At 42.2% G+C, this 25,052-nt stretch overlaps 1 protein-coding gene across 1 annotated transcript in view; it reads left to right on the forward strand.

Moving 5' to 3' along the window:
- Positions 1-25,052, forward strand: part of CERS1 (ceramide synthase 1) — a 65,240-nt gene that overhangs the window by 11,490 nt on the left and 28,698 nt on the right. The gene's annotated exons all lie outside the window — the stretch shown is intronic.

Consider the following 25,052-nt stretch of genomic DNA (forward strand, 5'->3'; position numbering starts at 1 on the left):
TATTGGCTTGATCTTAATAATGGGTTTGAAATTGCCGGGGGCCGTGATAGCTCAGGCTGTAAGAAGCCTGTTATTAGAACACAGCAGCCTGCAATTACTGCAGGTTCAAGCCCGGCCCAAGGTTGACTCAGCCTTCCATCCTTTATAACAGTGGTTCCCAACCTTTTCTTGTTTGAGGCACAACCTTTTCTTGTTTGAGGCACCCTTGGAAAGCCTTTCAAAAGTTCCCGGCACCCTTATAAGGAAATAGATATTTAAAATCTCCGTAGCTCAAAAGTTCCCGGCACCCTCAAAAGATCTCACGGCACCCCTTAGTGCCGCGGCACACTGGTTGGGAACCACTGCTTTATAAGGTAGGTAAAATGAGGACCCAGATTGTTGGGGGGGCAATAAGTTGACTTTGTAAATATACAAATAGAATGAGACTATTGCCTTACACAATGTAAGCCGCCCTGAGTCTTCGGAGAAGGGCGGGATATAAATGTAAAAAAAAAAAAAATTACTTTGACATTTTTATCCAATTTTATACAACTTGCAATTCACTTTAATGTGTTTTTTTTTCTGCACTTCCTCTTGGTAGTGTTTTTAAACATCTACTAAAATGACTTTTTAAACTAACCAAGGCTTTCCTTCTCAAATGGAGTTGCTTTTGTTTGACGTATTTAACATTTTCTTTATTACAAACCTCTTTGCAGTCCAAAGGTGGTTTTATACCACATCCTCTCTAGTTTTCTTACATAAAGAGTTTACAGGATTAATTATCTATGTGCAATGTTTTCCCATCATGCCTTTTTTTTTTTCATTTTAAAAAACAAATCAAGTTTATCACAACCATGATGGAGCTGGATTTGAAACCTGACTAAGGCCTTTAAAATGAAGGTTTTAAATAGATGTGTGGAAGAGGAACTTTTAAGAGAAGTACCGTAATTCTTTATTGCATGCCAATAAGCCAGAAGAGTAGCAAGCCTTATCTTCTCTCTTATTTTAATTTATAAATATGGCAAGCAACACATTTTTTAATAAAAATCTATACTGGTGTTAAAATATATTACGCTTCTGACCTCATGTTTTAAGCGCAGCTGTGCCTAAGGACTAGAAACTTACATCCCATTGTAAAAACAAGTGTTAATTTTTTTCTTATTCCAAAAATATCCCTTTTTTGAGAACTGCAGATTTCTGGCTTGATTTTATTATTTTTTTTGTCTCTTTGTGGCTGGTTTTGTGAAGGTCACCTTCCAGTTTCTGTGCAAAGTGATAAAGGATACTGAGAGACAGCAAGGTGCAAAGAGGGATGTCACACTTTGCTTCCCTCCATCCTCTCAGTAGTGAAAAAACAAGCGTGCAGGTGTTGTAGGAGGAGAGCTGGATTAGTCTATAGGAGCAAAAACGCCAGGAGTCTAGGAACACCTTTTCCAAGGAGCAAATACCCAGAAGGACCGTCCTCAGTAATTTGCTAATTGCTGTTTTCGTTTTTGCTCTCGCCTTTCTAGTAACTAATAGATCTTCAGCACTTGGTAAACTAGACATGATTTTTTCTCTCTAAGAGGGAAAGGAGCTGATGTTTCTCATTGTGACAGTGTGAGCACCGTGGTTAACCCTTTTTCCTGTGGCCATTTCAATTTGCTTTCTGCCTGCACCGCTTGCAAGAAATGGTAGCATTAAGAAAAGCCAAGTTGCGTTTCAGAAATGACTTTGCAAGAACTAAGCTAAAGCTTTGAGAAGCTTATGAGTCAGTAGGAAGAGAAATCGCTTGACCTACCATTGGCCTCTGACCGGCTGGCCCCTGAGAATGACTGCTGCGGAGAATGGAGGCTTTAAGGGCCCAGATCGCTAGGAGGGGTTGCATGCAAACGTTTATGTTATCTGTGCAAAGGATTCACCCCATCCTGAATGAAATGTTCCATTCATTGGCGCAGAAGGCAAATGCATCCATTTGGAAGAAAATAAAATGCGCCCTCTGAAGAAAACGCGTTCCGTAAATTGGGCAATTCCAGTATGGGGCAAAAAGGATGCACACGTGCACGTTTGCGTGCCAGTGTGTGTATTTTAAAGACGCTGTTGTAGAGTTCTTCCTCTCCAAGAGTATCGGATGTCGATGCCCTAAATCTCCAGGGTTGAGGGTGTCGGGTATCAGCCATACCTGTGAAAGTCTAGGTTAAATAAGTTGCGGTGTGTCCTAATGGGGTTATCAAAGAGGGAAAACATCACATTCTGAGATTATCGTGTTCCCCTTTTTTGGGGGACGGTCTGTCTCCCATAACATTTAACAGAATAACAGAGTTGGAAGGGACCTTGGAGGTTGTCTAGTCCAATCCCCTGTTTAGGCAGGAAACCCTACACCACTTCAGACAAATGGTTATCCAACATCTTCTTAAAAACTTCCAGTGTTGGAGCATTCACAACTTCTGGAGGCAAGTTGTTCCACTGATTAATTGTTCTAACTGTCAGGACATTTCTCCTTAGTTCTAAGTTGCTTCTCTCCTTGATTAGTTTCTACCCATTGCTTCTTGTCCTGCCCTCAGGTGCTTTGGAGAATAGCTTGACTCCCTCTTCTTTGTGGCAGCCCCTGAGATATTGGAACACAGCTATCATGTCTCCCCTGGTCATCTTTTCATTAAACTAGACATACCCAGCTCCTGCAACCATTCTTCATATGTTTTAGCCTCCAGTCCCCTAATCCTCTTTGTTGCTCTTCTCTGCACTTTTTCTAGAGTCTCCATATCTTTTTTATATTGTGGCGACCAAAACTGGATTCAGTATTCCAAGTGTGGCCTTACCAAGGCATCATACATACATACATACATACATACATACATACATACATACATATATATATATATATATATATTTGTTTTCTGAGGTTTTCGCGGGTGTTTGAATGTAGATCTTTGGTTAGAGCACAGAGCACAGCCAAGCTCCCACCCAATCAGTTCAAACCCCCACTAGCAGTTAAAAAGGAAGAAACAGCTGCAATCACACATTGCTCCCAGAAGCACGAAGCTGAAGCCTGAAGATGACGAATGAGACTTCGTCGAAACGTCGCCAAGACACTTCCAATTTTACGCGGGAGAAAACCCGAATAACCAAAGATCTACATATATATATATATATATATATATATATATATATATATATATATATTGAACACGTTAAAACAAAAGACAAACATACATTTATATACTTATCACTGTTTCTTATCAGCTATTCAAAGTGGTCCTTTCTTACTATTTATACATATTTTAATTCTATCTTGTTTTTTGTATTATCTATCTTTCTTTATTTCATCTACATTTTACCCTGTTCAATTTTCTTATCTTTCCTATTTTGCAACCATTCATACCATCTACGCCAGACCTTATAATATTCTGTATCTTCTTTTTCTTTGATTTCTTTTGTGAGTTTATCCATCTCTGCAACCAAGGCATTATAAAGTGGTATTAACACGTCACGTAATCTTGATTCTATCCAGGGCTGAAATGCTACCGGTTCGCACCGGTTCAGTCGAACCGGTTTCGTTGTGTTTTGTTGTGTTGTGTTATGTTGTGTTGTGTTTTGTTGTGTTGTGTTATGTTGTGTTGTATTATATTATATTATATTATATTATATTATATTATATTATATTATATTATATTATATTATATTATATTATATTATATTAAAGGTAAAGTTTCCCCTCGCACATAAGTGCTAGTCGTTCCTGACTCTAGGGGGCAGTGCTCATCTCCGTTTTAAAGCCGAAGAGCCAGCGCTGTCCGAAGATGTCTCTGTGGTCATGTGACTGGCATGACTAAACGCCAAAGGTGCACGGAACGCTATTACCTTCCCACCAAAGGTGGTCCCTATTTTTTCTACCTGCATTTTTTACGTGCTTTCGAACTGCTAGGTTGGCAGAAGCTGGGACAAGTAACGGGAGCTCACCCCATTAAATGGCAGCACTAGGGTATATTATATTATATTATATTATATTATATTATATTTATTATATTATTTATATTATATTATATCACATCACATCACATTACATTACATTATTATTTAGTAAATTTGTATAGCCCTCCCATCTCACATATAGCATAGCAATAGCACTTATATACCATAGTGCTTGACAGTACACTCTGGGCAATTTACAATTTACATAGTCAACTTATTGCATCCAACAATCTGGCTTCTCATTTTACGGACCATGGAAGGATGAGTCAACCTTGAACCAATCAGGATCAAACTCCTGGCTGTGGGCAGAGTTAGCCTGCAATATTGCATTCTAACCAGTGCACCACCATGGCTCCTATGTGACTCTGAATGGCATAAAGAGTTAAAAAGATAAAATAATGCAAAAAATTTTCCCCCAAATTAACCACAAGAATTACTAAGAAAACATTAAAACAATAAAAAAAACCTATTAAAACCATAAAAAAAACCATACTCCAGGAAAGTGCAATCAATCTTACTAAGAGTACAACTATGCCTTGAATGGGTTTTTTGTTAATTTATGTGTTTTGGTATTTCTATATCATTTTTATTGAAAGAAAATAAGGCTACCAATATGGATTCGATAAACCCATAAAAAAAATATAACATCATAAGCAATTTTAAAAAGTGATAAATAAGTAACTAGACTTAAAAACACTAAAATGAGAAACGTTCAAATTAACAACGAATATGTAGGGTCGTTTTTAAAAAACAAAATGGACAGTTGAGCACAAAAACAAGGGTTTTTCATTTTTGTCAAAAAAAATGTTTTGCAAAGGGAGTCCCTCTTTACCAGCTGCTTGTAGCTTGTTAAAGAAGCCATGATTATATGGAACACAGTTTCATGTGTGTGAGGGTTGGTGCTTGGTGCTCCCTGAGCTTATTTACACATATTTCATAAGCCGAGTTTTTCAGCACGCTTTTGTGCTGAAAACGTCCTCGGCTTATACTCGAGTTTTTTTTCTTCTTCTTTTTTTCACATTATACTGGATGGTGCAAACTTGGCAGGCTTTTGCATTAGCGCAGGGAAGCCCTGCCGGTGCAGTGAGAGGGCGGGGCGGGGGAGCCGCCAGCCTTCTCGGCTGAGGGAGGGAGGCTTTCCCTGACCGGTAGCTGCCTCATTTCCCTCCCTCGGCTTATACTCGAGTCCCCAGTTTACCCCAGTTTTTTGGGGTAAAATTGGGGACCTCGGCTTATACTCGGATCGGCTTATATTCGAGTATATACAGTAGTTGTTTTCTTGCAGACGTTTCATTATCCAAACTAGGTAAAACGAAATATCTGTGTCGTGTCCCACTCCTCCGCTGACGGCCGGGTCAGGGAAATCCGAATCAGGCTTGCCTCTGCAGCTCTGCCCAAAGTCCTAGCAAAGTCCTCAGGGCAAACAGGAGACCAGGAAGTGACTTCAGCAAGATACGTTTAGACTTTGCCTGACTCAGAGACTGCCAGAAAGCAGATCCTTTATATAGGCCATGGGGTGTGGCTCCATGACTCAGCACTTATCCAGGCCTGCCCCTCCCTTTCTTCTGTTGCCTCCGCCTATTTAGTCTTCTGATGCGAGGGTCACTCCAATCAGCAGCTGTTGGAAATAAACTTTCCTCAGGCTCACATGCTGTGGAGGAGTGGGAGGGGTCTAGCTGCTCCGTTTGCCTGGGCATGGAGCCAGGGCTGGGACCGGGAGGTGCCCCCTCCTCTTCAGCTTGTCTGGGCATGGAGCCAGGACTGGGGCCGGGAGGCATACATTCCTCCGTGTTCGGGAGCAGATAAGAAGGCCCCGGCTGCTGTGAGAGCGGGCAAGACACAACAATCTGCAAGAAAACAAGCAAGCTCAGAGAGCACCAACCACCCTCATTTCAACCCTGAGCCACAAATATTCTCCTTTGTTGGTTTCATGGGTTGTGTTAAACCATTCATTCATTCATTCATTTATTCATTCATTCTCTTGGAGAAATTTTGTTATCCAAACTTTTCTTCCCTCTGGTTCCACCCCACCAGTGTGGCCCAAGAACCTAAAAGGATAGTTGCTGGATCAGATCCCACTTCCTGTAATGGGTCTGTAAAATGCTCCAACAAGCAGTATTGGAAGGCTGGAGCTTTTTCCAGGTGTGTATTTCCTGGCAGGCGTGGAGCATGTAGACGTCATCTGAATATGGAGCTTTCCTTTAGCTGTTGTCACTAACAGCCCTGGGTAGAGCTTCTCCTCCATAATTTTGAATTAAAGACATCTAAAGTAGTGGTGCTGGAGAAGACTCCTGCGAGTCCCTTGGACTGCAAGGCGATCCAAACGGTCAGTCCTAGAGGAGATCAACCCTGACTGCTCTTTAGAAGGCCAGATCCTGAAGATGAAACTCAAATATTTTGGCCACCTAATGAGAAGGAAGGACTCCCTGGAGAAGAGCCTAATGCTGGGAACGATTGAGGGCAAAAGAAGAGCGGGACGACAGAGAACGAGGTGGCTGGATGGAGTCACTGAAGTAGTCGGCGTAAGTTTAAATGGACTCCAGAGGATGGTAGAAGACAGGAAGGCCTGGAGGAATGTCGTCCATGGGGTTGCGATGGGTCGGACACGACTTCGCAACTAACAACAAAAGTACTGATGGTTGCCACATCCTGACGCATAGAGTTTTCTCTTTGCAAAGCTGTGTGGTCCTTCGTTGCTACCAAATTGCCATTTCATACCAGAAGCGGTGAAAAGTTTTCAATCCCCACAGTACAAAATTCTTAGATTTTCCACATCAAGGGTAGAGAACGTACTCAACTTCATAGTTGTAACTAATAAATAGTGAAAAGCTTTTTTTCCTCTCAGATACGTCCTTAAAGCTCATATTTTGCCCAAGCTAAAAGTTGTACTAGAGCAGGGGTATCAAACTGGGGGCTGGATCCGTCCTGCAGGGTGCTTAGATCTGGCCTGTGTGGTAGCCCTGGAAACAGCGAAGGACCGGCCTGTGGTGACTCTGCCAGTGAAAATGAAGCTTGGGACGGCCGTGCACGGCCCTCCTGATCTCCATTTTCAGCTGTGATGGGCTCCTGCAGCCCTCTGCCAGTGAAAACGGAGCTCGGGAAGGCCGTGCGCTGCCCTCCTGAACTCTGTTTTCTCTGGCAGAGTGCTCGGGTCACCACAGGTGCCCCCCGACACGAGTGACGTCAAGCTGGCCATGTCCCCCCGGCCATGCCCCCCACCACATGGCCCCAGTGTGGAATTCAATTTTTTTTTAAATATCAGTTTTGTGGGCGGGGTGGGGCAAGCATGGCAGGGGAAGGATACTGCAAAATCTCCATTTCCACCCCACTCCAGGGTAAGGATATTGCAAAATCTCCATTCCCACCCCACTCTGGGGCCAGCCAGAGGTGGTATTTGCTGGTTCTTTGAACTACTCAAAATTTCTGGTTCTCCAGAAACTGCTAAACAGCACGGCTCCCCGACTCCCCGAGGTGAAACACAAACCCTGATGCGGCCCTCAGTGAAATCGAGTTTGACGCCCCTGTACTAGAAGTTGGTTCTCAGTGACTGCAGGAATGGGGCCCTATAGTTTGCTCAGGTAGTCCTTGACTTACAACCATTCATTTAGCAATTGCTCAAAATTACAACAGCGCTGAAAAAAAGTGACTTGCATCTCCTCCTCACACTTACAACCATTGTAGCATATCCATGGTCATGAGATCAAAATTGGGGTAAATATTTATGATGATTGCAGTGTCCCGGGGCCACATAATCGCCATCTGCCATCTTCCCAGCTGGCTTCTGACAAGCAAAGTCAATGGGAGGAGCCAGATTCACTTTAACAACCGTGTGATTCACTTAGCAACTGCAGTGCTTTGCTTAACAACGTTGGCACAAAAGGTCATAAAATCCGGCATGACTCACTTACCAACCGCCTTGATTAGCAGTGGAAATTCTGGTCCTAATTGTGATCATAAGTCGAGGACTACTTGCGTAGAAAGGGTTTGTCAGTGCCACATGGGATATTTTTACCAAATCCCAGACTAACTTCCAACCCTGGGATCTCTTGGTGGTCTTTCATCCAAATATTAACCAAATTAACACTGCTTGAAGTGTGTACCCAGACAAGGTCAACCTGGGGCTGCCACCTGATAAAACATTGGACCCCAAGAATGGCAATGTGAATTTGTCTTCCCTTTTTTGAAATGACAATTTGCAACATCTTGGAGAAGTTTTGCACCTTCTCTTTTCCACTGCAAATGAGGCAGAAAATGGCTTGCTGGACATTTTGGGAAGTTCAAATAGGCAAGACTCTGAAAACGGGAAAGAAAGTTGAGAGACGTAGACCGCACATGTTTTACATGTCAAATTAGTAATGAATCTGCAGAGGTTTCTAGTCCATAAGATTGTTTTTCTAAGCTAAAAAATGAATCTCCACGTTGAGTTTGATTCCTGGGGATTTGTTGGGTGAAACCTGTTTCGTTTCTTCTGCAGTAATACAGAAATGCTTCCCCATGGCCATCTCCTAGCTTAGCCCACAACTCTTGATCTCTTGGTGGTATCCCATCCAAATGTCGACCAAGGTTGGCACTCCATCTGCTGGTGAAGGGTGGTACTCTCCATTCTCTGACCAGCCATACAGAAATATTTCTGAGTGAGAAAAGAGTGAGCAAAGACAAAAGACTTGGGTGCAGTTAAGTGTGACTTCCAACACTTCCTTGACTTGCTTGCCTCTGAAATGCAGAAACAAGGCCTTTCAACATGGGAGGGGAAGCCATCTTGCTGCAATGGATGTCATTATTTCTCTCTACACACTTACTCCTATGTGGTACAACTTCCTCAGAAATCTCACTCCCTTTAAATATAGGGTAGGGTTTCTCAAACTGGAATGACAGCAGTGGGTCTCCTTGGATGCCAGCCCACACCTGTTGCCATAGCAGCAGCACAGGAAGACCTCTGTTGCCATGGCAACCCAGACTGCACTGGGAGAGGCAAGTTTCCATGGCTTCTTTCTTACAAGCAAGTGCATAAATTTAAAGGGTGATAAGATTCCTGTGAATTGGAAACACCCTTTCTCTGCCATTTTTAAGAATGCCAACTTTACAAATTTGACCCTTCTATACTTAGAATCCATCAGTTATGTTGAAGGGAAGAATAGGAAATAAAAAACAAGACAAAATTTCAATAGAATTCAACATAAATTCAAAATAAAAATTCAACAAAATTTCCCTCCTTCCTTCCTTCCTTCCTTCCTTCCTTCCTTCCTTCCTTCCTCACAAAGCTGAAGACACTCCTTGCCAAAATAAGCAAGATAGTTTGGCACCGAAAATGCAGGGGACAATTAGTTTGTCTGTTAGATTTATAGCCCTTCTTTTTTCAGCAGCTCAGGGTGTCAATTTACTTGCTCAAAATTGCCAAAGTCACCCAGCGCTAGATGAATTTGCTTATCCGAGTAGAAAATTTTCTCCAGTTGGAGAAAAGGATGGAGAAATTTTGGAAAAAAAAAAAAAAGTGCAAATATTGGTAGAAAAGTAATGAGCTGTTGAGCAAAATTACCGTTTTGTTAAAAAAGCAAACGTCACAAGAGTGCATTTTTGCTCCTGTCAGACGTGAGAATGCGGCGTTAGGAGTTTAGTACATGCATTCCTGATTTATGAACATAATTGAGCCTGGAATTAAAGTTGTAGGTTGTGGTGGTTGTTAAGCAGCTCACCCTGTAACACGGCCTGATTTTACAACCTTCTTTGCGTTAAGTGAATGCCAGGATCATTAAGCAAATTCATTGTCCAGAATGGGCAGGGTTGTTGTTTTTTTTGGAAAAAATGCCAAAAATCAACTGTGACATAACAATGGATTGCTGCAGACAGCCATAAATGCAAGCTGGTTGCCAAGCACTGAAAATGCAATCACGTGACTGCAGGCAATGGGGATGTTGGCAGCCGTCAGAACTTCAATGTTGGGTCATTAACAGTGGTGGGTTGCTACAAGTTCACCCCGGTTTGGGCGAACTGGTAGCGGCAGCGGCGGGAGGCTCCACCCACCCACCCAGACGTAATCAAATACGCTCTCAGAAGTGGTGTGCACGCAAACGAACCAATAGCGGAGATAAGTGAAACCCACCCCTGGTCATTAAGTCCCTTTATGGGGGCCCATTGCAACTCTCAATGGTCCCTAAGTGACTGGTCATTAAGCGAGAACTCATGAAGTAAAACTCAGTGGAAAGCTTATGGTTAAACAGGAAGTGAGAGGATGAAGAATGAATTGACTTTAAATGAATGTGGACGATGCAAGAGGGTATGGAGAGGTGGTTTACCTCATAAATAGAGAACGAATAAGGAACAGATAGGTGAAGGACATACATGTACAGTAGCCCTCGTCCTATGACCACAATCGACCTCAAAATTTCTGTTGCTAAGCAAGACAGTTGCTAAGTGAGTTGTGCCTCCTTTTATGACAATTTTACCGCAGTTGTTAAGAAATTGCTGCAGTTGTTAAGTGAACCGTGTGGTCCTTAAGTGAATGTGGCTTCCCCCATTGATTTTGCTTTTCAGAAGCCAATTGGGAAGGGACAGTGCAACTGTCATCAATTACCTGCCAGTTGCCAAGCCTCCGAATTTTGATCACATGACCCTGGGGATGCTGCAATGGTTGTAAGTGTGAAAAATAATCATCGGTCACTTTTTTCAGTGCCATTGTAATTTCAACAGTTACTAAACGAATGGTTGTAAACTGAGGACTTCCTCAGGATTGGGAAGCTGGGATTGAGATGAGTTGGAAAAAATACCTCAGGAAAAGAGAGGAGGGAAATTTAAACACACTATACAGAATATAAACTGGGGTTGGTGCCTTGGTCTGTAGAAGGGTCCCTCAACTTTTCAGCTCAATGATTTCATCTTCAGATAAACTTCGGATTATTCATCGACCCTCCAACATTTATGTATAAGAAAATAATGCAATTAATACTACTTTAGTGACTACAAATATTAATAAATAATAATGGCCATAGAAGTAAGGAATATTTAAAATATGAAAAATGTAAATTTAACACAACTTTTTAATGGAATGTAAATATCATTAATGAAAGGATACAACTAAATAGCATCAAGAGTTGGAGATTTTAGTTTTAAGTCTCCATGCTTTTCCAGGTTCAATCTGTTCTTATTGACTGTGAGATTTAAAAAACAACAACCCAATCTCATAGAAAGTAGTGCGTAGACCATGAACAATTAAAAAGCAGATTTATTACAGAGACATATATCTCTCTCTCATAAGCTTTTTGCAAAGGGTTCTTAAGAAAAAGAGAAAGACCTGCATACAGGTCCGAATACATGGTTTAAATACTATACATTTTAGAACTATCAGCAAAACAATTAAAACGCTCCAAACGTCCTCTCTTATCACTGTTTATCGGAAGTTACATAAAGTTTTTGGCGTAACCAGCAACATATTCCCCAATTTGATATCCCCTTTCCACATATCCTTAATAAAACAATTAATTGGAACATGTCAGCATCTTTCCTACTATTAAGTGAACTTCAGTCAGCCTAACTCAACTCAGAATGTACTAACCAAGTTTATACCTTTTTTTTTTCTCAGAAAAGGCAGCATACATACTTCCTTATCTTAATGCCTTACACAGCTAATTAGCTTAGGGTTTGCTTAGATCATGAGAGGCGAGATATGGAGTCACCAAGGTTCTTATTCTTTAAAGGAATAATTCTATTTCTCTCATTGACCACCAGCTATTTATCAAACCCATCGATCCGTGTTTCTCACCCCCTTGGCAACTTTACATTTGGTGGACTTCATCTCCCATAATTCTTCAGCCAGCCTGGGGAATTGGGGGAGTTGAAGTCCACCCTTCTTAAAAGTTGAGAAACACGGCTTTGGATAGACCGATCAACCCTTGGAGGCCAATACTGACTCCTCTGGGGAGCCCTGTGTCGTGTCCCACTCCTCCGCTGACGGCCGGGTCAGGGAAATCCGAATCAGGCGTGCCTCTGCAGCTCTGCCAAAGTCCTAGCAAAGTCCTCAGGGCAGACAGGAGACCAGGAAGTGACTTCAGCAAGATATGTTTAGACTTTGCCTGACTCAGAGAATGCCAGAAAGCAGATCCTTTATATAGGCCATGGGGTGTGGCTCCATGACTCAGCACTTATCCAGGCCTGCCCCTCCCTTTCTTCTGTTGCCTCCGCCTATCAATTCTTCTGAAGCGAGGGTCACTCCAGTCTGCAGCTGTTGGCAATTGACCTCCCTCAGGCTCACATGCTGCGGAGGAGGGGGAGGGGTCTAGTTGCTCCGTTTGCCTGGGCATGGAGCCAGAGCTGGGGGCTGAAGATACTTCCTCCTCTTCAGCCTGTCTGGGCATGGAGCCAGGGCTGGGGCTGGGAGGCATACTAGGACATTCCTCTGTGTTCGGAAGCAGATAAGAAGGCCCCGGCTGTGGTGAGATCGGACGAGACACAACACCCTGGTCTGAATTTACATAATGGAAACAAGGATAATGTGGCAGAAGAGAAAGATATTGAGAGGTTTAATTCATGTTTTTGGTATAGACTAGTTTTACTGCATTTCTTTCTCTTTTTTTCTTGTCTGTCAAGTCCTTCGGCTTACGGTTTGTCCTCTCTTTTACTATTTACATAATGTTATTTACCCTAAAGGTGAACTACAGTAATTATGTGTGTGCATATAATTTGTAACGTGTATGTGTGTGTTTATATATATATGTGGGTGGGTGTATGTATATGTATATATATATGTGTGTATATATATATATGTGTGTGTGTGTGTATATGTGTGTGTGTAATATATGTCTTAGTAGAGGGTTTGGGACACACTGTTCCTTAGGAGAAACTTTTTGATAGAACTTTTAGACAATAGAAAAGAAGCTCTCAATTGCATGTAGTTTCCTAATTAAAATCAGGTAGTATTTTTTGTGTGTGTCATTGAAGGGGACATGAGGCAGGATCAGACATCTGGGCAATGTGCAAATATATTTCTTTATTGTAAATGCCACCCGTTGAGATTGTAATTGAATCCTGTTCACCTCCTTGCCCTAATTCCTGCCCTCTGATGGGGAGGGAATTTTGAAGGAGACGTTCAGAGGATCCCATTTTAAATCTTATATCGGTCTAGCCTCTTTATATAACTGATGAAGTGAGCTTCAGCTCATGAAGGCTGGTGCCTTTATTTTTAGTACATTTTATTATTTTTTTAATAAAAACTAACAACACAAACTAATAGCTATTTTTCAGGCCGTTTTTGGGTCATTTTTCAGGCTGAAAATAGCCTGAAAAACAGATGGAAAATAGCTGAAAAAACAGGTGGGGGCGGGGCCAGCTAGTGGTGGGATTAGTCCAAACCAGTCCCAAACGGCTATGCCCACCCACCCATGCCTATCCAGCTAGTCATTAGGGTAGAGAACCAGTTGTTAAAAACCGGTTCTCTAGAAGCCCACCACGGGTTAAAAGTAGTTCTTGACTTACGACCACAACTGAGTCCAAAATTTCCGTTGCTAAGCAAGGCAGTTGTTAAGTGAGCTTTGCCGCATTTTACAATCTTTTTAACACAGTTAAGTTTGACACTTTGGTTAAATCAGGGGTGTCAAACTGGCGGCCTGCGGGCCAGATGCGTCACATGCAGGCCACATCTGCGCCAAGTCTGGAAATAAAAACGTGAAACAGCAACATGACATGGCGAGTTTGACACCCATAGGTTAAATGAATCATGCGGTCGTTAATCTGGCTTCCCCCCATTGGTTTTCCTTCCCGGAAGGCGGCAGGGAAGGTTACAAATGATGATCACATGACCCCAGGACAGTGGAACTGTCATACGTTCATGCCAGTTGCCAAGTGCCCAAATTGTGATCACTTGACTACAGGGATGCTACAACAGTCAGGCGTGAAAAACAGTCAAGTCGCTTTTTTCAGGGTCCTTTGTAACTTCAAATTAAGTCTTAAGTAGAGGACTACCTTTATAAAAAAAAAAAAAAAAGAGATCCAGCATTTTCCAGTTTTTTCCCTAATCATCAAAACCACTGCCCATTTCATCCAGCAAGTCTGTAAGTCAACCATAAACAAAAATATCATTATTTCCTCCAGTCAGAGAAGTTAGGAAAAGAGGAAGAGAGGAAGAGATGCATTGGCTTCCGACTGCTTTTGGTGCAGTAGAATAAGATAGTAATAGGAAGCCTCAATTTTCTATGATAATATATATACTAGTCATTTCTGTTAACCATAACTGCAACCGAACAAGACAGACACAGACTTCAGAGGATAATTAGAACTGCAGAAAAAACAATGGCTACCAACCTGCCTTCCATTGAGGACCTGTATACTGCATGAGTCAAAAAGAGGGCTGTGAAAATATTTAGAGACCCTCGCATCCTGGACATAAACTGTTTCAACCCCTACCGTCAAAATGATGCTATAGAGCACTGCACACCAGAATAACTAGACACAAGAATGGTTTTTTCCCCGAACGCCATCACTCTGCTAAACAAATAATCCCCTCAACACTGTCAAACTATTGACTAAATCTGCACTACTATTAATCTTCTCATCGTTCCCATCACCCATCTCCTCCCACTTATGACTGTGACTTTGTTGCTTGTATCCTTATGATTTATACTATTGATTGTTTCCTGATTGCTTAATTGTAGCCTATGACTATCATTAAGTGTTGTATCATTAAGTGTTAAATTTGTAGCCTATGACTATCATTAAGTGTTGTAAGTGTTGTACCTTGATGAACGTATCTTTTCTTTTATGTACACTGAGAGCATATGCACCAAGGCAAATTCCTTGTGTGTCCAATCACACTTGGCCAATAAATTCTGTTTTATTCTATTCTATTCTATAAACCTATCTAATCAGCAAATCCCAAAATCAGAGTTTCATTCCCCCCCCCCACACCTCAAGCATAAAATCCAAAAGCAGTTTCCAGGTAGCGGCAACATTAACAAAGCACTCGATTTAAGCACTGTTTAGCTACGTTTTTGTAGCAGGGGAACAATTCTGGTTCAGATCCATGGCAGCCTGTGAACGTACCAGCAAAACCTGAATGAACTCAGCCGAGAATTGCCATGAACTCAGCCCAGGTTGTGTGGTCATCCCTGCACTTAGCAGCTGGGATCTTAATATAGCCTTGCAAGAAGGAGCCAGGCTTGGAAGTCGCTGAGCTGCTTTTTTTAAATTTCCTGCTGCTCAGATTTCACTCTCGGCTACAAGTCCTGTAAACATTTTCATTTTGTTTCAGGAGATGAGTTTACAAGAAGGGAGGACTAGATATTGGGGTGAACTGGAAGGAGGGCAAAGCGGGAATCAAAATAAACCTGCAAATACTTACCATCCTTAGGCAAAAATAATGTGATTGTTCATCTAGTAGGCTGAGATAATGTGCATTGGAAAAAGCAGTGACTTACGGAAAAAAAAAAGAGAGTCCAGTAGCTCCTATTAAGCCCTGGATTCTGGAAAACAGGATTGGAACTACAGGTAGTCCTCGATTTACAACAGTTACAACTTAGTGACCGTTTGAAGTTACAAAGTTGCAAGCAGTGAAAAAAATTGATTTAGGACCATTTTTTACACTAAGGACCGTTGCAGAATCCCCGTGGTCATGTGATCAAAATTTGGTTGCTTTGACAACTGATTCACATTTATGACGGTTGCAGTGTCTTGGGGTCATGTGATCAAAATTTGGTTGCTTTGACAACTGATTCACATTTATGACGGTTGCAGTCTCTTGGGGTCACGTGATCACCTTTTTTTGTGACCTGAAGCAAAGTCAATGGGGAAACCAGACTCTCTTAACAACAGTGTTACTAATTTAACAAATTGTGCTGATTCACTTAACACATGTGGCAAGAAAAGTCGTAAAACAGGACAAACTCATTTAACAAATGTTTCACTTAGCAACAGAAACTTTGGGCTCAATTGGGGCAGTAATTGGACGAATACCTGTATACGATTAATCAACTCAGCATTGCTCCTGGATTTTAAATCTTTCCCATTTATTATTTGTATTGAAAGGGACAATAAAGTGAAGAAAAAGAAGAAAGTGGGTTAGAGGTACAGACAAGACAGGCGTGCCTATATGCATATCCCACGCTAATCCTAAACACATCAGTTGTATCACATTAATAATCAACCTAACACAATTCCTTTAAAGGTTTTCTCACGTCAAACTCAACTCCTGGAGTAAGAACTTTCTTTAAAGCTATGGGTATCTTTTCTAATTTTGATGAGAGTTGAATCTGTTCTATTATTAAGGTTGGCAGTTTTTACAACCTGAGGCAAACAAAATTGACCCAATTTTTTTTGAGATTGCCAGATTTTGTGTGATTTCAGAAGTTTGTCATGGCCTCTTCTACAATAGTCCATAGTACAGGTAGTCCTCAAGTTACGATCACATTGAGCCTAAAATATCTATTGCTATCTGAGACAGTTGTTAAGTGAGCTAAGTGAGCTTTGCCCTATTTTGTGACCTATCGTGCCACAATTGTTTGGTGATTCGCTACAGTTAAGTTAGTAGCAGCTGTTAAGTGGATCTGGCTTCCCCATTGACTTTGTCAGAAGGTCTCAAATGGTGATCACATGATAAGATAACCTTTATTGTCATTTTTTTACAGTGAGCATCCTGGCATCTACCAGTATCTATCTATCTACCTACCTACCTACCTACCTACCTACCTACCTACCTACCTACCTATCTATCTATCTATCTATCTATCTATCTATCTATCCAAACACATACATAACACATATATACTACTACTACTACTACTACTACTACTAATAATAATAATAATAATAATAATAATAATAATAATAATAATAATAACAACAACAACAACAGAGTTGGAAAGGACCTTGGAGGTCTTCTGCAGGCACGTTTTGTGTGTGTGTACACCCACCACCACCACCACACACACACTTGTATTTGTATATGTAAATAACAGAGTTGGAAGGGACCTTGGAGGTCTTCTAGTCTTGGAGGTCTTCTAGTCAAACTCCCTGCTTAGGCAGGAAACCCTACACCACTTCAGACAAATGGTTATCCAACATCTTCTTAAAAATTTCCAGTGTTGGAGCATTCACAACTTCTGCAGACAAGTTGTTCCACTTATTAATTGTTCTAACTGTCGGGAAATTTCTCCTTAGTTCTAAGTTGCTTCTCTCATTGATTAGTTTCCACCCATTGTTTCTTGTTCTACTCTCAGGTGCTTTGGAGAATAGCTTTGCTCCCTCTTCTTTGTGGCAGCCCCTGAGATATTGGAACATTGCTATCATGTCTCCCCTAGTCCTTCTTTTCATTAAACTAGACATACCGAATTCCTGCAACCCTTCTTCATATGTTTTAGCCTCCAGTTCCCTAACAGTTCTCTGTTGCTCTTCTCTGCACTCTTTCTAGAGTCTCAACATTTTTTTACATCATGGCGACCAAAACTGAATGCAGTATTCCAAGTATTACCAAGGCATTATAAAGTGGTACTAACACTTCACGTGATCTTGATTCTATCCCTCTGTTTATGGAGCCCAGAACTGTGTTAGCTTTTTTGGCAGCTGCTGCACGCTGCTGGTGTAATAGTGTAATATACAGTGCTGGTGTAATAGGAATATAATTACTATTCATTTTTAATATGTAGCAGAAAGAGGAAACGAGATTTCACAAGGTTGATGCTATATGGAACAAAAACTGAATTAATCTGGATATTCTGCTTCGGATACCGCAAAGCTCCCTCCCAGAAGGTAACAAGGAAAACAGGTCATGAAGAGGATGTGTAGCATCCCAGACAATCCTGTGGACCCTACTCAAGCATCGCTCATATGCTATATCCTGGATAGAAGGGAGTGAACTACTAATAATCTTTTCTGCCGTCCTCACCACTCTCTGCACTGCCTTCCTGTCTGAGCCAGTAATGCTTCCAAACATTCCTTTCTCTGCATCGCCTTCCTGTCCAGACAGTAATGCAATATGACAGGATGCTCTTGATCGTCCCTCTATAGAAAGTGATAAGGACAGGGGGAGGAAGATGTACTTTTCTCATGCGACGCAGAAAATGCAGGCACTGCTGTGCCGTCTCACAGTTGAGCGATCAAGCCAGCCTACTCGTTAGCTGCACACCCAGAAACTTGATGCTGCTAACCACCTGCACAGGTGAATCATTAATACACAGAGGTGTGCGTGGCTGCGCCTGCCTTTTCTAGAACCGACCATGATCTCTTTCATTTTTCAACATTTTAAAAACAAGACTTTTTGTATTACACCAGTTTACCAAACCCTCTATCTCCTTGCAGTAAGCACCCTTCATTGTCATTCGGAATAAATCCAACTACTGTTGTATCCTCTGCATACTTCACCAGTATGGTTGGTGGCAAACCAGTATGACCCCAGGGCTCTGCAACCGTCATAAATATGAGACGGTTGCCAAACATTTGAATTTTGATCATGTGACCATAGAGATGCTGCAGTAGTGATAAGCGTGAAAAATGGACAGGTCACTTTTTTCAGTGCCATTGTAACTTTGAATGGTCACTAAATGAATGGTTGTAACTTGAGGACTACCTGTTCCATAAAAACAGGCAAAGTAAATCATCAGTTGCAGCCCTCCAACGCCAAAAATACTTTAGGGTGATTACATGGGGCTCCCCTTGAAGAGCACCCGGAGGCTCCAGTTGGTCCAGAATGCGGCTGCGCGGGTGATAGAGGGAGCCCCTCGTGGCTCCCATGTGACACCTCTCCTGTGCAGACTGCACTGGCTACCTGTGGCCTTTTGGGTGCGCTTCAAGGTTTTGGTAACTATCTTCAAAGCGCTCCATGGCATTGGGCTGGGATACTTACGGGACCGTCTACTGCCACCGATTGCCTCCCACCGACCCGTACGCTCTCACAGGGAGGGACTCCTCAGGGTGCCGTCAGCCAGGCAGTGCCGACTGGCGACACCCAGGGGAAGGGCCTTTTCTGTGGGGGCTCCCACCCTCTGGAACGAACTTCCCCCAGGACTTCGCCAACTTCCTGACCTTCGAACCTTTCGCCGCGAGCTTAAGACACATCTTTTTATCTGCGCAGGACTGGACTAGAATTTTAAATTTTAAATTTGGTTTTAATGGGGTTTTACTATTTTATTGTGGTTTTAATATAGAATAGAATAGAATAGAATTTTATTGGCCAAGTGTGATTGGACACACAAGGAATTTGTCTTGGTGCATATGCTCTCAGTGTACATAAAAGAAAAGATACGTTCATCAAGGTACAACATATTTGGCCGTATTTAATAAGTTTTTTAAATTGGGGTTTTAACTTGTATTTATGTTTATGTTTTACTTGGCTGTAAACCGCCCTGAGTCCCTTGGGAGATAGGGCGGTATAAAAATATGATTAAATAAATAAATAATAAATAAATAGTTCAGTGTTGAGCTTTGTGGCAAAACATGTTTTGAACCTCTTGGTCCAATTTCAGCATTCTGGACTCCAGCAATTTCAGAGATGTTTTAAGGCTTCCTGCAGCAAATGTCTTTTTTTATATATTCTCTCTTATCTAATATTCCAATTAAATTCTGTGGACTCGGCATAACAAATAAAGCAGAGGGGTAGGGCTTCCATTAGCAATGAAGTCAAGAACACTGCCTGGTGGCTGCCAGAAAGCCAGTTCAGTGATTAAATAAAACATGAAAAGTAGCTAAAAGAGAGAGATGGGTATCATTAAACGAAAGGGAAAATTGCTCTAAAAAGCAAGAGTTTTGGTACGAAGCTTCAGAATAATAAAGTTGGAAGGGACCATGGAGGTCTTCTAGTCCAACCCGCTGCTTAGGAAACCTGCTGTTCCACTACTTGGAAACCTAAACCATTTCAGGCAAATGGTTGTCCAATCTCTTCTTAAAACCTTCGGGTGTTGAAGCACCCACAACTTCTAGAAGCAAGTCGTTCCACTGATTAATTGTTCTCACTGTCAGGAAATTTCTCCTTAGTTCTAAGTTGTTTCTCTCCTTGATTAGTTTCCATCCATTGCTTCTTGTTCTACCCTCAGGTGCTTTGGAGAATAGTTTGACTCCCTCTGCTTTGTGGCAGCCCCTGAGATATTGGAACACAGCTATCATGTCTCCCCTAGTGCTGGCTGGGAAGGTTACAAATAGTGAACCCAGGAGGTTGCAACTGTTGTAAATTCATGCGAGTTGCCAAGAATCTGAATTCTGATAACACCTGTTTATGAGGCTCCTGCAGGGGTTGTAAGTGTGAGGACCAAATTGTAAGTCACTTTTTTCTGTGCTGTTGTAATTTCCAATGCTCACTAAGTGAATGGATGTAAATCAAGGACTACTAGGAATACTGATTAGTATATCTTTCTTGTAAGTATAAGATTAGAGGTAGTCCGCAACTTACAACAGTTTGTTTAGTGACCGTTCAAAGTTACAACGGTGCTGCAAAATATGACTAATGGCCGTTTTTCAGTTATAACCTTGGCAGCATCCCCATGATCATGTGATCAAAATTAAGACGCTTGGCAATTGGTTCATATTTATGACCGTTGCCGTGTGACCAAGATCATGTGATCGCCTTTTGCAACCTTCTGACAAGCAAAGTCAGTGGGGAAGCCCGATTCACTTAACAACTGGGCGACTAACTTATCAACTGCTGTGATTCATTTAACAACCGGGGCGAGGTCCAAGGTCGTAAAATGGGGCAAAACTCACTTAACAAATGTCTTAATTAATTAACAATGGAAATTTTGGGCTCCCTTATGGTTGTAAATTGAGGACTCCCTGTACTGTGGTGCTCTCTTGAGCTTCCGTTTTCTTGCAGAGGTTTCACTAGCAGAATAGAGTAGAATAGAATAGAATTTTTATTGGCCAAGTGTGATTGGACACACAAGGAATTTGTCTTGGTGCATATGCTCTCAGTGTACATAAAAGAAAAGATACGTTCATCAAGGTACAACATTTACAACACAATTGATGATCAATATATCAATATAAATCATAAGGATTGCCAGCAACAAGTTATAGTCATACAGTCATAAGTGGAAAGAGATTGGTGATGGGAACTATGAGAAGATTAATAGTAGTGCAGATTCAGTAAATAGTTTGACAGTGTTGAGGGAATTATTTGTTTAGCAGAGTGATGGCCTTCGGGGAAAAACTGTTCTTGTGTCTAGTTGTTCTGGTGTGCAGTGCTCTATAGCGTCGTTTTGAGGGTAGGAGTTGAAACAGTTTATGTCCAGGATGCGAGGGGTCTGTAAATATTTTCACGGCCCTCTTCTTGATTCGTGCAGTATACAGGTCCTCAATGGAAGGCAGGTTGGTAGCAATTATTTTTTCTGCAGTTCTAATTATCCTCTGAAGTCTGTGTTTTTCTTGTTGGGTTGCAGAACCGAACCAGACAGTTATAGAGGTGCAAATGACAGACTCAATAATTCCTCTGTAGAACTGAATCAGCAGCTCCTTGGGCAGTTTGAGCTTACTGAGTTGGCGCAGAAAGAACATTCTTTGTTGTCCTTTTTAATGATGTTTTTGATGTTAGCTGTCCATTTTAGATCTTGCGATATGATAGAACCTAGAAATTTGAAGGTTTCTACTGTTGATACTGTGTTGTCTAGTATTGTGAGAGGTGGAAGTATGGAAGGGTTTCTCCTAAAGTCTACCACCATTTCTACGGTTTTGAGTGTGTTCAGTTCCAGATTGTTTTGGTTGCACCACAAGGCTAGTCGTTCGACCTCTCGTCTATATGCGGATTCGTCATTGTCTCGAATGAGACCAATCACTGTTGTGTCATCTGCGAACTTCAGTAGCTTAACAGATGGATCATTGGAGATGCAGTCATTGGTATACAGAGAGAAGAGAAGTGGGGAGAGCACACAGCCTTGGGGGGCCCCTGTGCTAATTGTACAGGTATTTGATGTGATCTTGCTTAGCTTCACCTGCTGCTTCCTGTTTGTTAGCACTGATGATGTTACCTACCTGGGTAATGAAACGGCTGCAAGAAAACAAGCAAGCTCAGAGAGCACTATTTTATTTATTTTATTTATTTATTTATCAAACTTCTATACCGCCCTTCTCCCGAAGGACTCAGGGCGGTGTACAGCCTCCATTTAAAACAATTAATATACATATTAAAATAACAATTAAAAAACTTATTCAATAAAAGGCCAAATTAAAACTGTCGATTGACCATAAAAATACCCAATAAAATTACCATTAAAAGTTTAAAATTTAAATTTAAAAATCAGGCCAGTCCCGCTTGTATAAATAAATAAGTTTTCAGTTCCCGGCGGAAGGTCCGAAGGTCAGGCAATTGGCGTAAACCGGGGGGAAGTTCGTTCCAGAGAGTAGGTGCTCCCACAGAGAAGGACCTTCCCCTGGGGGCCGCCAGCCGACACTGCTTGGCGGATGGCACCCTGAGAAGACCCTCTCTGTGAGAGCGTACGGGTCGGTGGGAGGCATGTGGAAACAGCAGGCAGTCCCGTAAGTACCCGGGCCCTAAGCCATGGAGCGCTTTGAAGGTGGTAACCAAAACCTTGAAGCGCACCTGGAAGACCACAGGTAGCCAGTGCAGACTGCGCAGGAGTGGTGTTACCCGGGAGCAACGCGGTGCTCCCTCAATCACCCGCGCAGCTGCATTCTGGACTAACTGCAGTCTCCGGGTACACTTCAGGGGTAGCCCCATGTAGAGAGCATTGCAATAATCCAGTCGAGAAGTGACGAGAGCGTGAGTGACCGTGCATAAGGCATCCCGGTCAAGAAAGGACCCCTCATGCACCACAACCCTGAGCTACAAATATTCTCCTTTATTAGTAAGATTACTGTAGTTTTGCACTGCTGTTAGCCGCCTGTGTTTAAACATGGAGCTCATCCAATGGAAGCGTCCGAAAGTCTTTGTTTGGGGCAGGCTTCTCTCATCCTCATCTTCAAGGGAAGCTTTTGGAAGAATGCAGAATTCTCCCAGTGGAACGCAGAATGGTCCAGAAGTGGGTTGATACAGTACAATCCGCCCAGAGACTGAGTCATAAATTGATGGCCACGCCTCCACTTGTGTCCATTGGCCCCAGTTTTCGACTCAAGTCGTTTAGCAAATTGCAGTAAAATCAGCATGTCTCAACTTGTGTGTGTGAATCCCCCCCCCTTTTTTTTTTTTGCTAGTACAAGCAGAATCATTAAGTATAAAACGACGTCTAAGCGTTTTGTCTGCACTAGCAAAAAAAAAAGATTCTACATGCGCAAGGCCACTTGTATCAATTTTACGGCATTTGTGGGGTATGTGTTGTTTTTTGTTTTCAAAAGAAGGCAACTATTTCTGGTAGCTATATGGGAACATCTGTGCCATTATCTTGGCAAAAGTACAAAGTGCTTTGCTGTTGCTTTATATTCCTGGTTGATTTTTATTTTTTTTACTTCCCAGGTTAGCCTAAAGCCCACAGGTGTCTTCCATCCAAGAATGAACTGGGGTTCAACCCTATTTAGTCTTTTAAAATCAAACTTGGCTCAATGCTGCCTCCTGAGTTCAGGATATGCTTTACAAGGGAGCATCTTTCCTGTTAAATAAAAGGTAACGGTTCCCCTTGCACATATGTGCTTAGTCGTTCCCGATTCTAGGGGGCGGTGCTCATCTCTGTTTCAAAGCCGAAGAGCCAGCGCTGTCCGAAGACGTCTCCGTGGTCATGTGGCCGGCATGACTAAACGGAACACTGTTACCTTCCCACCAAAGGTGGTCCCTATTTGTCTAGTTGCATTTTTTACGTGCTTTTGAACTGCTAGGTTGGCAGAAGCTGGGACAACTTACGGGAGCTCACCCCGTTACGCATTAGGGATTCGAAACGCTGAACTGCCGACCTTTCGATCGACAAGCTCAGCGTCTTAAGCCACTGAGCCACCACCTGTTAAATATACCTGTGTTAATGTTGCACGAATGCATTGCTTATATTCAGCACAGATGGAGTCCCTGGTCTTCTCTGAGCTCGGTTGGTTGCTGATGATGAAGGACTACAGGTAGCCCTTGACGTACGACAGTTTCATTTAGTGACTGTTTGAACTTACAACAGCAATGAAAACAGCAACTTATGTCCCTTTTTCACATTTATGACCCTCGCAGCATTGTCCATGGTCACCTGATTATTTTATTTATTTATTTATTTATTTATTTTTCAGATTTATATACCGCCCTATCTCCCTAGGGACTCAGGGCGGTTCACAGGCAATTAAAAGCAATCATATAAATACAATTTAAAATAACACATAAAAAACTTATTCAAAGGCCAAATTATTAAAACAGTATAAATACTAAAAACCCCATTAAAACAAATAAATTTAAAAAACTAACCCAGCCCCGCGCAAATAAATAGGTGTGTTTTGAGCTCGCGACGAAAGGTTCGGAGGTCCGGAAGTTGACGAAGTCCTGGAGGGAGTTCGTTCCAGAGGGTGGGAGCCCCCACAGAGAAGGCCCTTCCCCTGGGCGTCGCCAGACGGCACTGCCTAGTCGACGGCACCCTGAGGAGTCCCTCTCTGTGAGAGCGGACGGGTCGGTGAGAGGCATTCGATAGCAGCAGGCGGTCCCGTAAGTAACCCGGCCCTATGCCATGGAGCGCTTTAAAGATTGTCACCAAGACCTTGAAGCGCACCCGGAAGGCCACAGGTAGCCAGTGCAGTCTGCGCAGGATAGGTGTCACGCGGGAGCCACGAGGGGCTCCTTCTATCACCCGCGCAGCCGCATTCTGGACCAACTGGAGCCTCCGGATGCCCCTCAAGGGGAGCCCCATGTAGAGAGCATTGCAGTAATCCAGACGAGACGTCACGAGGGCGTGAGTGACCGTGCATAAGGTGATTAAAATTCAAAATTAAATTAATTAAATTAATTTAAATTAAATTAAATTAAATTAAATTTAAATTAAATTAATTAATTAATTTAAAATTAAAATGCATAAGGTGATTAAAATTCAGCCGTTTGGCAACTGTCTCATGTTTATGACGGTTGCAATATCCCGGGGGGTGTGGTGTGTCATCTTTTGTGACCTGACAAGCAATGTCAAGGAGGAAACCAGATTCACTTAACGACCGTGTTGCTTACTGAACAATTGCAGTGATTCAATTGACAACTGCGGCAAGAAAAATTGTAAAGTGAGGGCAAAACTCAATTAACAGTGGTCTCGCTTAGC

Source organism: Ahaetulla prasina, chromosome 1 (genome assembly GCF_028640845.1).
Source record: "Ahaetulla prasina isolate Xishuangbanna chromosome 1, ASM2864084v1, whole genome shotgun sequence".
Lineage (NCBI taxonomy): Eukaryota > Metazoa > Chordata > Lepidosauria > Squamata > Colubridae > Ahaetulla > Ahaetulla prasina.